Source organism: Strigops habroptila, chromosome 2, assembly GCF_004027225.2.
Source record: "Strigops habroptila isolate Jane chromosome 2, bStrHab1.2.pri, whole genome shotgun sequence".
NCBI classification, from domain to species: Eukaryota; Metazoa; Chordata; class Aves; order Psittaciformes; family Psittacidae; genus Strigops; species Strigops habroptila.
The window spans coordinates 690,215-704,652 of NC_044278.2; the positions used below are offsets into that span (position 1 = coordinate 690,215).

Genomic DNA, 14,438 nt, shown 5'->3' on the forward strand with positions numbered 1-14,438 from the left:
AATGGAATGGAATAAAGCATATGGAATGAAATGAATGAGACAGATAACCACAACAAGGAGAAGGTGATGGCTATTAGACATGAACACTTCTTTCTGAAGCAGTCATCTTAAATTACCACTTGCAAAGCCCATTAGCATGCCATATTTTCTTGCCTGTGTTTAAGAGGAGTGTAGTTCTGAGGAGTTACTTGTTGTGGGAAAAGGGACCTTACAGAATTAGATTCTAAGCTTTATTTTCAGCTTGAAAACGTGGCATAAAAGAAAGTGCTACCTAGAAAAACAGAGAATCAAGCCTGTAATGGATGATCTTAAAATAGTAGTATATACTGCAGCTCATTCAAGATCGCTGTTTATGTTATGCCATTCACAGGGATTATTTTGGTTTATGATCATCCCTTTGTTACCTCATAAAGTTATTTCTGTCCTGTGCTAAGGTATAAGAAAAGAGAACCTGGAACAGATGAATTTGTGTTTTCAGGTGTAATAGATTATATTTCTTCTATTTATCAATTCTCTTTGATAGAAGTCTGCATTGTTCCAATAATGACCTTTCCTAATGTGTTCCTTATAGATCCATCCTTATAGATGGTCTTATTTACCCTTACAAATGGGGCTTCTACATTCCGTTATTATTTTAGGATCACGGTATCTTTCCAGGAATTGCATCTCTCCCCAAAATGTCCGGTTACATTCTTTCAGGCTGTGTGGAAAGAAGAGATGACTTCACTTCTTCAGATAGTTCTGTTCTTTATATATAAAGAGTATAGGAATACTAATACTGGCTCAGACCCAAGTTCCTTCTCTTCTGGCAATACCCTATATAAAACACTTTTAAGAAACATTATAATAACCTAACAGATGGCTTGTATAGGATAATCTGACACTGAACGCTTACATTAGAGGTTGTTTTAAACCCAGAAGTGTAATTAATTTCCATGGTTTTATTACTTTTATTTATCCTAAACAAATATTATTCTCTGTATAGATGTCTCTGAATCTTGTATTCCTGATGTCGGCAGCAGTCAGTTCTTCAGTCAGACAATATGTCTTTATGGAAAAATGTTCTATTTTCTTTTATTTTATTCTTATGCTACCAAGTGAGAAACTTTATATGTCATCATTATTTCATACACAATTACTGACAGCTGTTATTCCTCTTTTCTCAGCAGTAAAGAATCTCACACCTTTTCAGTCCTGGCATGTCTTCCAGATTCATGACCATTCTTACCATTTTTCTCTAAGTTCACGACCTATCCCTAAATAACTGATTTCGAAAAGTTTCCAGATACATTTTAACTACTACTGGCAGATATAAAATTGTATTTCTGTCCTCCATGTTCACATCTTCTTCCTATCCCTGGCACACCTCTAAGCAATGTTAAATGAAGCTGAATGCATGTGAAAAAGAATAGCTGTTGCGAATTAGGAGGCCTAAGTTTTATTACTTCCTGTTGATCAAATCATGAACTCTTGCATATCCCTAACTGTACAATGGGCATAAGAGTAGTTCCTTCCTCACAGAATAGCAAATATAGGCACAAGAACTCAAATGACCTAAAAATACTTCTGGAAGTGTTCTCAAATATCTAATGTTACAGGAGTGTAGATTATCTGTATTCATACAGCCCAGTGGCTTGAATCTAATTGTTTCCTGAGAAAATACAAAATACAATAGATTTGACATGTAAAATTTCCAAGTATGTGACTATGTTCCCTTCATTACAGGCATATATGAAAAACCCCCTTTGAAGTTAAATAGGAGAAATAATTCCATGTGACAATAATACCTGAAGCATTAAGATTATGGCAGGAAGATTAGCTAGACAATAAAATACTGGCCTCTTTCTTACCTCATGGGAGCTTCTTCAAGAGAAAGTAATAGATAATGAAGTTATAAACAGGAGCTTCTGTTGTGAAGAGCTTTTGGTTTAAAAAGCCCCAAAACCCTTTATTCATAGTTCACATAATCCCTAAAGGATGCTGTTTATTCTTCCCACAGATTTCAAGGGTGCTCCACACTTTCTCTTAAGTGTATCTCCAGGCTGCACAGCACTGCTGGCACTGGAATTGTCACTGGGTATTTGTTACTTGGCCACTTTTTGACCAGCTCACAGTCTATGATATTGTTATACTTTGGGAAACACAGGTTTAAGGAAAAATGCATGAAGATCAGTAGGTTACAACTTAGACAAAATAAAAATACAGTGTTTTTTCTTGCAGATGTGCACCACACCTGGAAAGACAGAATTCTGTTCCTTTGCTGCAATCATAACTCATATGTCTCTCATATTGCTTTGATATTAATCAGACAATATTGGTTTAATATAGCACCTATTTACCATATAGAAAAGAGTGGCATTTGTGGTTTGTTTGTGCTGTTCAGGTTTTTTTCATGAACAGCCAGATTAGATTTTATAATTTCCACTTTATTATGGGATTTTAATTGTCATCCTTTGTCTTGGTCACTTTGCTTAACCTAGTCTGGTTCTTTTTGACTAGAAATATCATTGCAACTCTTCTGAGTACTTACTATCTTAAACTATAAACCAGACTCATTCTCATACCTGTGCATGTGTTTTCATTTCATCTTCAGATGTAGTTGAAAATCTCAGCAACAGTTTTCAGACTTGCTTTATCCAGATCTGAAAAGCTGTTTCTCTTGGCTTATAAGAAGCAGTGTCCATTAATGTTAAGCACATGTATGTGATGCTATTTTGTTTTCAGAAACATCAACAAAGTTTTCACAATGCCTTTATCACAGTGCCTTTATTTCTCCAGTGTTTTCTCCTTGGCTCTTCCCTTTATAGGAGCTGAGTCTAAGTTAAACTTGGTCAAAGTTGGCCAATCTGCAGCAAGAAAATGCACTTTTGACTAGATCTCAGTAGTAGGGTGACTTTGTAGATAGAAGAAATGGAAATTTGGATATGTCTTTGTGATGCCCATGAATTCTCCTTAGCTTTGGGATGTGTCAGATTAGATTTACCATTTTGTCTTTTATTTCCTTATTATTTCACAAAAGTCCCTGAACTGAACAGCATTTTAATTAATTTTGATCTTTGCTTTCAAATTAAGGGACATGGTTATCAAGAAAAATGAGTTCTATAAGGTTTTAACACTTCAACAAGGCCGAGCTTCTACCAGTTATAGGTAAGTGTAAAAGACCGATGTTTGAAAGGTAAAAGCAGCTGAAAAACAGGGCCTTTATACTAGAATTACTTACCCAGGGTTAGCTATAGCTTGTATTGTGTGACTCAGCTATAATTCTATTACCAATAAGACACTGCAGGGAGTATATTTCCAAGCAATTATTATACTTGGGTGATTAAAGTAATTCTGGATATGACCTTGTCCCATATAACACTGCCAGAGGCATGTTATAATCTTACAGAAGTGTATTGCTTGTCTCGTCTCATTGCTTTATTATAAAATGTACCCAGTAAATATTCTGTAGATAGGAAATGAAACTCATGGAACTGGTACAAAAAAATCCTCAAGTATTAGATTATAAAATAAAGTGTAAAATATGACTCCTTATTTTGCCACAATATCATCTTCAATTTTATAACAAAATAAGTAAATCAGCAATTGCAATCATAGAGCTACTTATTTTGGAGCACACAAGATGGAAAGATCATTATATCACACAAAAATACACCTTTTCTCTCTTTTTATTATTTTCTTCCTGTGTTACTGGAAGCTTTTCATATTAATTGAAAGCAGTTCAATCAGTAATCTGCAGTCTTCTTCATAGATTTTTTTTTCTCTGTGTAGCAAAACTTAAATCTGATTTGGAACAGGTACATTAAATTCACCTCTATTTCCTTCTAGGCTTTTCTGACATGCACAGAACTGAGATTCAAGGTAATTCTCTTAAAGGGGGGAAAAAAAAAAAGATTTATGTAGCCATAGATAGGATAGTTTTGTTGCTGGGTTTTTTCATTCTGAGGATAAGAATATTATCCAAATTCAGTGGTAGGGAAAAAAGAAAAAGAACTGAATCCTGAAGGAAACACATGAACTTATAATCACTTCTGCCTTTGTAGGAAACGTGTATGCAAGAAACTTCAATTATGACATAATAAAATCGATAGTTATAGAAGTATTTTTGGGGCCTGATCAAAAGCTGACCGGAATAAACAGAGCTACCAAACACAAAATATTGTGAGTTTATTTAGTAATATAAAAATATAAATTGCCACTTTTTTTTTTTTTAATGTAGCATTCTACAAGATTTTGAATCTATAGTTATATTTCATTAAAAATTGTTGAATAAGGGAAGAATTTGCCTACACAGAACTTAGACATTAATAATTGATGTACAGGGCATTTTCTGGGGATTAATAACCAGCTGGGAGAGCTGATGGCCTGAGGCAAAGCCAAGGGCCATTACCCCCTGGCTGGTTATTAAATCCCCAGGAAATTACCAATGCCAAGGTCACAATTGCTATTACAATCCTTTTTTTTCCCCAAAAAAACCCTTAAAACCTTGCTTCATTTTATTTCATCCTTTTCAATAACTTATTTTAAAATACTATATGTAAAAGTAAGTAAATGTCATTGCTGTTTGGATATTCCTACGGATCTAACACAAAATCCTTCAATATCAACAGAAAGTCTCCTGTTTTTTCTGCTAGCCCGTGGATCTGGTTTTGAGTATCTATCTAGTACATTTTCAAGGTTAATACATACTAAACAAACAAAAAAACCAACCCCTTTCATTTTAAGTTAGTTAGGAAGAAAAATGGCAAACCCCAATATTGGTTGGAAAAATGGTAGATAAGAAGTGTTATATTGTATCATTTATATTGTAAAATGATGGGCAATATGTTATAGTCAAATGCCCGCTCAGGCCATTACTGTACCTTGTGTGCAAAATGATACATTCAATTGTGATGGGATGTGATCTACAGTACAGCACACAGCAGTAAAGTATATGATAGTCAGAAAAAGAATGCAATCAGTACCCTATATGCAAATGCTAGCATGCTATTAGGGGAATCAGCTACTTGGTAAAACAAGTCTGGCATCAGACAGTGAAGGGGGAAACAGTCATATTTTATTGTCAGTAGAAGTCGTGAAAGCATGCATATTAGATTAGAACTAATCTAATTGGAGATATGGGTGGTTTGCAGTACGGAAGGGGGAATAGGCATTAATTTGTGTCATGCTACGCCATGTCACTGCCACTTGAAATTCCATTGGGCAATATTAATTCAAACAGAGGTCTAGGCCGCTAATAAATGAGGTAAATTGAGTCAATTACTAATTTCATGCTTTTCTGATTTTTGGTTTGGATAGATAATATTCACAATTTAATGCACTGTCCTCTAGAGATCTTTGCCGCTTATGAAGAACATGTGTTCATAGAATTACTTATACTATTCATTCTCATAAACATTACTCCTATACCCAGAGCAACAGGACAAAGGATAGGAAAGGAGCCAGGTTTTGTCTGCCTTTTCCTCTTGATTGAAATCTTTCATTATTTGTTGTATGGCTTTCTTGCCTTCAGGCAGATCTTCACATTCCTTGTCATTTCTCCTTATCATTCAGTGGCACAACAAAGTCTTCATTCGTATGACTGCATTGTTGCTTCCCTATCAATGTCTTATCACTGCTTTAAGCAGTTGGGAAGAATATTTTGTACCAGCGAAGGCAGAAATGAGAGACTTTTACACCCCTTTCTTGCAGGAGGGACCCCGAAGCTGGTCCTGAATACCGTCATCAAATGTACCTTGTCTTGATTGCTCCCTTTTCTTTTGAGACAACTTTCAGTAAAGCTCTGCCAGTAGGCTCTTGCTCCCCTCCAACCTGTGGCTGATAAGGCAAGAACCATACTGTCAACTCCAGCAGCTCACCTACTACACAGCCTAGGGAGCACTCTCTGATCCACTAGCTCACTTTCAAGTACTGGATGCACTCCCAGAAAACTCACTTCTAACAGATCCTCTCCTAATATATCAGCGTAATGTAAAACCCAACACCTCTATTCAGGAAAGACAAAGCAAAACAAGCACGATGGAGGGGTTTTGATCTCTCTGGCAGAATTCTTTGTCTGCTTTACTGTATCTTCTTACTGAAATGGCATGTTATTTATTCTTGCTTGCTGAACTCACCACCTTTTAGTTCAAGATGTATGTCACTTACTGTAATTTCTTTCCCTTTCTCATAATGCATGTCACTCACTTATAAAAGTTAAAATAAATTACAAGGACATAAAGAAACAGTCTCCTCACTCAAAAAAAAAAAAAAAAAAAAAAAAAAAAAAGAAAAAGAAAAGAAACCCGTATATAAACAACTTAACATGGAATGGTATTGGGGAGAAATAACAGTATAGAAAATACATGTATCGGACAATCTTCCTTCTTGCTTCTATGGAGCAAGTTCAGTATTTCTCCTTCCTTTTTACCTTTCTATTTTAAAATTTAAATTTAGATCTAAACTTACTGAATTGACTTCAGAAAGATTATTTTACAGGTTGATCTTTGCCTATTGTTACATCTTCCTCAGTAGGATATGTTCTAATCTGATTTTAGCTTGTAGAGTTAGAGTCATAGAATCAACTAAGTTGGAAAAGACCTTTAAGGTCTTTAAAAGTTTTGATGTCCTAAGCAGAGAATTAATTCTGAGAAATTAATAAGAGTAAATTAGATTGAAGAAACCTTCTATACGTACACAAATATTGTGGTAATCAGGCTGATGGAAAAGGAAATACAGAAAACTGTAGAGGCAGCTACATGACAGTTAAATGATCTGAAGCCACAGTCCCATCTTTCATGGCTCAGTACAGATCATTGGGTGAATTTTATTTTTCACTCTACCCTTTGTCTGGATTTGTAAAATGAGCATTCATGACTACATCCTGAGGAGAGGTTTAAGTTCCTACATCTTATGGACATAAATACAGTTATCAAGGCTATTTATCTATTCCTTTTAACCAGAACTTGCATCTATTGAATGTGGCTATTTCATGACTGCAGACTTACTCTGATGGAACTTTTCATCTTTATTTTTCAGTCAAAAAGTAATAAAGAATTGCTTCCTAGAATACTGGCTTTATTCTGAATATAACGGAGAAATGCATAAGTTATTCAATCCCTATCAATATTTAGTGTTGTATCTCACTTTCAGTAGTGAGTCTTTTCAGTAGCAGTCTTTACCCTCAAACTGCTTCCACAGAATTCAAACCCACCATTTTAAACCCATGTATTAATTTCTTTAGTACTATCATTTGCTTTATGATTTACTAAAGCACACTGTATAAAAACATATTTTTACAGAATGTCACAGGACTGTCTTTACACTGTTTTTTTCCAACACATTTTTCAATACAGTAATTGAAAGTAAGGGAGGAAAAAAATCACTTGACTTTTAGGTGAAATATTAGTCCTCAAATCCAGATAAAAATTAACATGGCAACTTATTAATATTAATACTAACCTATTAGCATGTATAACATGAATGTCTCAACAACTACTCATTCTCTAAGTTGATAAACCAACAATGAATATATCATTCTGCAGAACACTGTAAGCCTTAAAGTGCAGGGGAGAGACACTGGAACTGAATTATGAAACAGATTGGTTCTCTGCTAGATTTGTACTTTGCGTGTTTGTGAGGATATTAACCCCAGGATGGGAGTTGTGTGCCCCCTAATTACACACTCAGGTTATTTTGAAAAGCTTTTAATCGGACTTTCACATAACAGTGAACATGAAAAACATACAGATAAAAAGGGGCCATGCCTTTGAATTTACATGGGCAAATAGTACTTTCAAGCCTTCAGCAGTAATTTTTTCTGTTGACATTGCAGATGTGAGGTTTATGTCATCTGGGTCAATAACCTCCTTGTTTCAAGAAAAATGGCTTCTTTTTCTAGAATGTTTAACAGACAGTGGAGGAGATTAAACAGAAGCTCTTACACGATCTTTTCATTTGTATGTTAAGAAGAGATGGACAGGATGCATACAGAATGGTATTTGTGGAATTTTTTACCAAAGCTTATCATTGCAATAGCAATCTGAAAAGAAATAACTTTTCCATTACCATCATTCACCATTTTTTTCAGGTTTAGCAGGATAAAGTGTTGGCTTAAGCCTTTTCAATGAATTAAAAGCATTAAGGAGAAGATAAATACAATTGATGCAAATCCATTTTACTGCTGACATTATTGTCTTACTAGCTCAGTAGGAAGTACTCTCCTGCCATGGAGGAAAAACTGCCTGCCTGTAGGACTCCTGAAAAGAAATGCTGGTTCCACTGAAATGAAGAGAAATGCTTCCTTTGATGTCAGGGGGACATGATTGCATCCTGGTGTTTGACACCATGGATGCTAATTTTAACCCTCAGGAGAAATGTATTCGCCAGTTTCCTCAAAGCAGAGCTTTGCAGTATTTATTATACACCGACTGCTCTCTAAGACAGCACTTCATCTTTCTGCTGATTCTGAGTGCAAATAAATAAAATCTAGGTGAGGAATCATGAAGTCTGCCATCTTTCTGTCTTCTGTACCTTAGAAGACTAATTTTCTTAGTATTTTGGCCAGTTTTGTTAGACATTGAGTGTTTTTATTAAATGATTAATAATTTTCATAAAAAGATTCACAGTAAGATATCTCAGTTACTGGAATCCTGAGAACACAAATTTATCACCTATTCAAGAAAAAAACCTAATAGGCATGACCACCAAATAGATGTCATTTTTATTTGAGAAGCGTTAGACTTATAAACAACAATTTGCAGGTTTGAAAGGCAAATGTATCTTTAATATCACATCTTATGAGGCAGAAATTTAGAAATGTGACTTTTGGTAGACTTAAATTGTGTGGTGCATGGTCATTTGCTGCAGTCTAAAGTAAGACTTTCGTCTCTAGAGTGAGATATATTGAAACGCTAGCAATGGTACATCAACAGCTGTTGCCATCAGGCTCCTAGTGGAGTATTCACAAAGGAGTAATACTGCAACATTTAGTGAACAGTGACTTGAAAAGCTACCTATTAAACTGCAAGCCACTGTGTAAGCAAAAGGTAAAGACTTCCTTAAATATAACATAAATATGTGTAATACATTCTGTCCCTCTACAGTTTTTCTTGTCTTGGAAAGCACGTGTCTTTGCTCTGGAGGAACACTGGTCTGCCCAGCAAATGTATTAAGGACTAAACTTTTAAAATATCATAGAATCATAGAATGGTTAAGGTCCAAAGATCACCTAGTCCAACCCATCTGCCATGGACAGGGGATATCTTTCACTAGGTGAGGTTGCTTATGTTGGCTTGTACTTGCTGTGGAGGTGCTGAATGTCAGACATAAAGTATGTGTACAGATGCTTTTCTCTGACCAGAATAAGAATGAAAAAGCTGTATAAAAGGGTAGATAAATAAAATATTATTAGCAGTATTGGCTATTCCTCTTGGTTTAGTCTGTACTTGGGACATAAGTAGTCTTTAAATTTTACCAAAGCCCTTAGGGGTGAAGAGAGAAGTTTCTTAAAAGGCAAACCAGTTGTCCAGTAGACCTAATGATATGAGTCATAACTTTAACTCAGGCAGATTTGTGGACAGCCTGGATATGCAGATGGCCCTGGCATAAGATTGTGAAAGTGATGTAAATCATTTCTTATCGAATCGTGCCATCCCAGGCTGTTGCCATTTAATTGTTCAGTTTATATGAAGTAAATGACAGTAGAAAAATTTGAACTACTGGCATGATTAATCTGTGAGGTGCTGCTTGTTTGTCAACTGCAGATTGTTTCAACAGTTAACTTCTGTCCCAGAAGGTCACATACTGTTCAACCACCTCATTTCACATATTTCTGTCAGTTTTGGTATCTTCACAGGTGTTTTGGTTTGTATTATTCTCTTTTATCTGTCTGACCCAAAGCCAGCCAAATGTTTAAACTTCCTGCTCATACTGAAATAATGTTTATTTTACTTAATCTGGGCCTCTGTGTTTCCTAAAATGGCAAGTCAAAATAATTTTGTAACACTCTACCCAATACATAGAGGCAGGTTTGAAAATCTCTATTTGTCTACAGGCTGGGAGTCACACTATAAAGGAGGAGGAAAAAAACCCATTAGTAATGTCTTACTACCATAGCAAAAGTGAGGCAAATAGGTCTGTGCACATTGGTGAGTAGTCTGTATTATGAACTAGAAAATTTACCTTTTCCAGAAAACATATGGTTGTATACTTATCTCCCATTCTTCTGATTGTTCTTTCTCTCTTAGAGTAAAGGATTCTTTTTTTGATTGGGAAAGTAGGTCATATTTTCTTGTGTGTTTATACCATGCATATTCTACATATTATAATCATAATCCAGCTACGCTATATGTCTTTGTATTAAGTGACACAAAAGAATGCGTTTGCTTAATTGTAAGTCACAACTGGATCATAAAGAATATTCTGGCTAACATGCCTTTAGTGTGCAGCAGACGTAAAAGTATATGATGCAATTAATTAGGAACATATTGGAAATATCTTTGTGATTGGTGGATTTAAAGGCAATGAAAAGATTAGCTCCTTGGTCTTAGCTAGCTTAATGACAAATGTTGCAAGGGGGCAGTATTATATACTCCAACAAGCACTACCAACATTCAGGCTGGAAGTGCTAGAATAATGCTTTAGATGCCTTTAAAAAATACAGTGGTTGGGCTGCAGGAAAGTGAGGCCTGAGAAAAGCAAAGCACAAGGAAATAAATGTAAAAATTATGTATTAGCTTTTCCATTTGACTTGTGCTGCAAGAGAAAAAGTCATCACTACTGATAGAACAGTTTTGATAACATAGTTCAGCCTTTAACTGAATGAATTTTAGAAATGGAATTAGAGTCCATATTATTCTGCTTATAGCAATTCTAGAAAAACATTAAGAAACAGAACACTATAGCAGCACTTTGGTTTTGCCATTTCATATTTCCTATCACACTTCTGTCATCCCATTTGGTCTATTTGTAGATATCTCTATTTCCAGGATTTCATGGGCCACTAGCTGTGCTCATCACACTGGTACCTTAAAGAATCATGGCTTTAACTGAGGAGATAGGAATTTGGTTGTGATGGGATTCATGAACTTCAGATTAAGGATGCTTAAAACTATCATGAATCTGTGTATCAAACAAGGAGGAGGTCAACGTCCCTTTTTGGATATATAGTCATATCAAAAATCCTAATACAGTACAAAGGCATGGGGAAAAGGAGAGGTCAGCAAAGAATTCTGAGATCAGAGATGGAGACAATTGCTGAGTCAAGCTGAATAAGGTCTTGCAAAGGATGTAAGAACAAACAGAAAGATTACTTCAGTCATGTAAGTAAAAGGAGACAGTGAAAAAAGTCACTGCACACTGGTGATTCAGTATACTTCAGTACTAAATAACCACTTCAGTTTTTAAACAGGAAGATGACTTTGACCACAGGAGTAACAGTAGAGTGGCCTATGAGGCATGAGACATTTCCATAGCTGAAATGGAAACCAATTTAGAAGTACTGATTGTTCTTTAGCAAGCGACAGGAGAGTCCTCATCTCAGTATTATAACAAACCAGAGCTGTAGGTCATATGGCAAGTGTTTTCAACAAATACATCAACTAAGATTGCACTGTGTCACATAAGGATAGCTTTTTATTTTTAAGTGCTTTTTATTTTTAAGGAGAAGAATAGAAGTAGTATTTGACTTTAGGCCTAGCAATCTCACTGCAGCAGTGTGCAAAGTCCTGAACAATTAGACATGGTAGTACAGGTAATTTAGATAAAATGCAGAGGTACACCATGCCAGACTATACTGGTATCTACTTCCAGATAAATGTTTCAGACCTTAGGTAGTCTGTACTAAAACATTCTAATACCCACTATATAGACAAGTATTGCTTAAAATGGAGAAAGCCAGAGTTAGTAGAAAAAAAATGTGTGGATGAATGAGGAACTGGGTAAACAGTAAACAGCAGTGAGAAGTACCAAGAAACTAAGTATCAGAGAAATGGGAGCTTAACCATTCATTTCTGATATGGTTAATCTCTGGACTGTTAAAAAGGGGACCATTTCAACAAGATTTGCATATCAGAAATTATTAGATAGTAGTATTATACAGGAGAAAATTGAGATACCGTATAGGAAGATCTGGATGTAACGGAAACGATACAAAATTCAGTAATGCAAAAGGCAGTAGTTTCTGTCTGGAACATGGCACTTGTTTTCCAGAAATACCTAAAGAAAGATCGAAAGAAAACAAATCCAGTAACTGATCTTGGGATATAGCAGACCACTATCTGTCAATGGCCTCAGTCATGAATAAAACAAAAGTGATCCGAGAACATGACTGGAAAATATTTTTAGCAGAAATACAAAATCATTAGTACTACCATCAGACCTTAGCAGAATAGTCTGTACAGTGCCTGCTGCCCATGTCCAGGAAGGTTGAACTGGCATATGTACAGCCATATAGACCTTTTTCAGTCTACCAAAGCAAAGGCTGAAAGGAATTATGATCCCTATCTATAAGTATCTTAAGGGCTAAAAGTCAAAAAGAGTAAAGAGCTGTTTAAGCTCTTTAAACATTGGCAGAATACACGCATAAAAATATAGCTGGGAATAAATGTGAAACATCTCTAAACATTAGAGCACTGAAATTCTGGGGACTGTCTTGCAGTCTGACTACATCTAAAATGGACCTTGAGAAGTTTATAAAAGGGATTATGTGATGTGATTGTGATATTAAATGAGTAATACTGAAAAGACCTATATTCCGATAACTTCCTACCTTGACAATAGTGAGAAATGTACCTTGCAATTCTCATTCAGTTGCATATTTCTTCTTAAGACACAAGACCGTAGTGTGAAGAAAAATAAAGAAACGAAATGGAGTTAAAATTTGGAATAGAACTTCTTTCTCTGTAAGAAATCCAGATTGGAATGTTGGACAATGCCAGTAGTAACAGAGTTCTGGCTGCAAAACAGTCAATTTATTGACTCATTAACAGTTCATAAAATTTAGCACATTCCTCAGTTTCTTGTCACTGGTAAACATATGCTCTGAATTTACAGTGGGATCTGCAGTATCATTCCATAAATATTAAAAATAGTTTTGTGATCACTACAATGAATGTGTTTCAAACCACACTGGAATTCTGATCTTAAATAAAAGAATTGCAAATTGTGTCAGACAAGTTCACATGATTCATGACCTACTGAACTCCCTGAAACAATCCAGCATGCAACTCACTGAAAGCCTTCAAGAACAGTTCTTTTCCCCAGAATATAAAAGCAATTTCTGATCATAAACATAATTTTAGAAGTGTGGATTAAACATACTGTTGCTCACTATAGTGTATCACAAATGGAACCAGTGAAAGGGCATTCCCCACGATACTGATAAACCGATGTGATGGTTATAGATTTTTTCAGTACAAAATGGAGTAAAGACATAAATACCATTTTATCTAGTATTAAATAGGGTCTGGTATATCTGTTCCTGCCAGATTGTTATAATATTACTCATGTTGAAAAGTGGTATTTAGTTTGAGTTAGGGAATTAGAATTTGACACACAAGTTTTAAGAGTCTGTCACAAGTACATATTGACAAAGGAATTAATTAATAGACTGAACTCATTACTGTGATATTTCTGTTCTTTATACATATATATGTATAAAATTCTAGTGAAAGATGTGGTAACAGCTCAACAATTAACACAAAAAGCAGGTATATTCCATAACATGAGCTTTTACTTTCTCTTTTCAGCAGAAATGTGGTATGGGAATTGTTCACCACAGAAAAAGAAAATCTCCTTTTCCCCTGCCTCCTGTGAACTTGTCTTGTTCAACTGTATGATAACTTTTGGCAACACTCTTTGGCTGGTAGGGCTTTCAACAATTTTTGTAATAGCATCAAATGTAAACTCTTACATATAAAAATGTATGTAATTTCCTCAGTTGGAAGTATTTCTATCGGCTGTCCAGTTTAAATTTAATTTGAGTTGATGAGGTTAAAAAGGCAGAAAAGGTCATACCTTTTATATGTACACATGATACTTACTGTGGTTTAACTCCAGCTGGCAACTAAGTACCACATTTCTGCTTCCTCACACCACCACCCCTGGTGGGATGGGGAGGACCATCAGAAAAAAGTTAACACCTGTGGGTTGAGATAAGAGCAGTTTAATAATTGAAGTAAAATAAAATATTACAATAATAACGGCAGTAACAATGTACCTATGAAAAAGGAGAAAACAAAAAAAGAGAGAGAGAAATAAACCCCAAGACAGACATGTGATGCACAATACAGTTGCTCACCACCTGCCCTGGCTTGACCCCAGCAGCAATTGGTCCCTTCCAGGTAACTCCCCCCAGTTTCCATACTGGACATGATGTGCTGTGGTACAGAATACCCCTTTGGCTAGTTCGGGTCAGGTGTCCTGTCTCAGCTCCCTCCCGGCTTCTTGTGCCCCTCCTC

General features: G+C 35.6%; 1 protein-coding gene and 1 long non-coding RNA gene across 20 annotated transcripts in view; one reads left to right on the top strand and one right to left on the bottom strand.

The window, feature by feature from the left end:
* The window catches only part of ROBO2 (roundabout guidance receptor 2), a 1,090,001-nt gene that overhangs the window by 596,199 nt on the left and 479,364 nt on the right, over positions 1-14,438 (top strand). The gene's annotated exons all lie outside the window — the stretch shown is intronic.
* The window catches only part of LOC115601483, a 70,140-nt gene that overhangs the window by 35,316 nt on the left and 20,386 nt on the right, over positions 1-14,438 (bottom strand). Inside the window, exons 3-4 of the long non-coding RNA XR_003989363.1 lie at positions 14,022-14,120; positions 12,096-12,195 (exon numbers count right to left, since the gene is read on the bottom strand). This is a non-coding gene — a long non-coding RNA (uncharacterized LOC115601483). The remainder of the gene's footprint in view (positions 1-12,095; positions 12,196-14,021; positions 14,121-14,438) is intronic.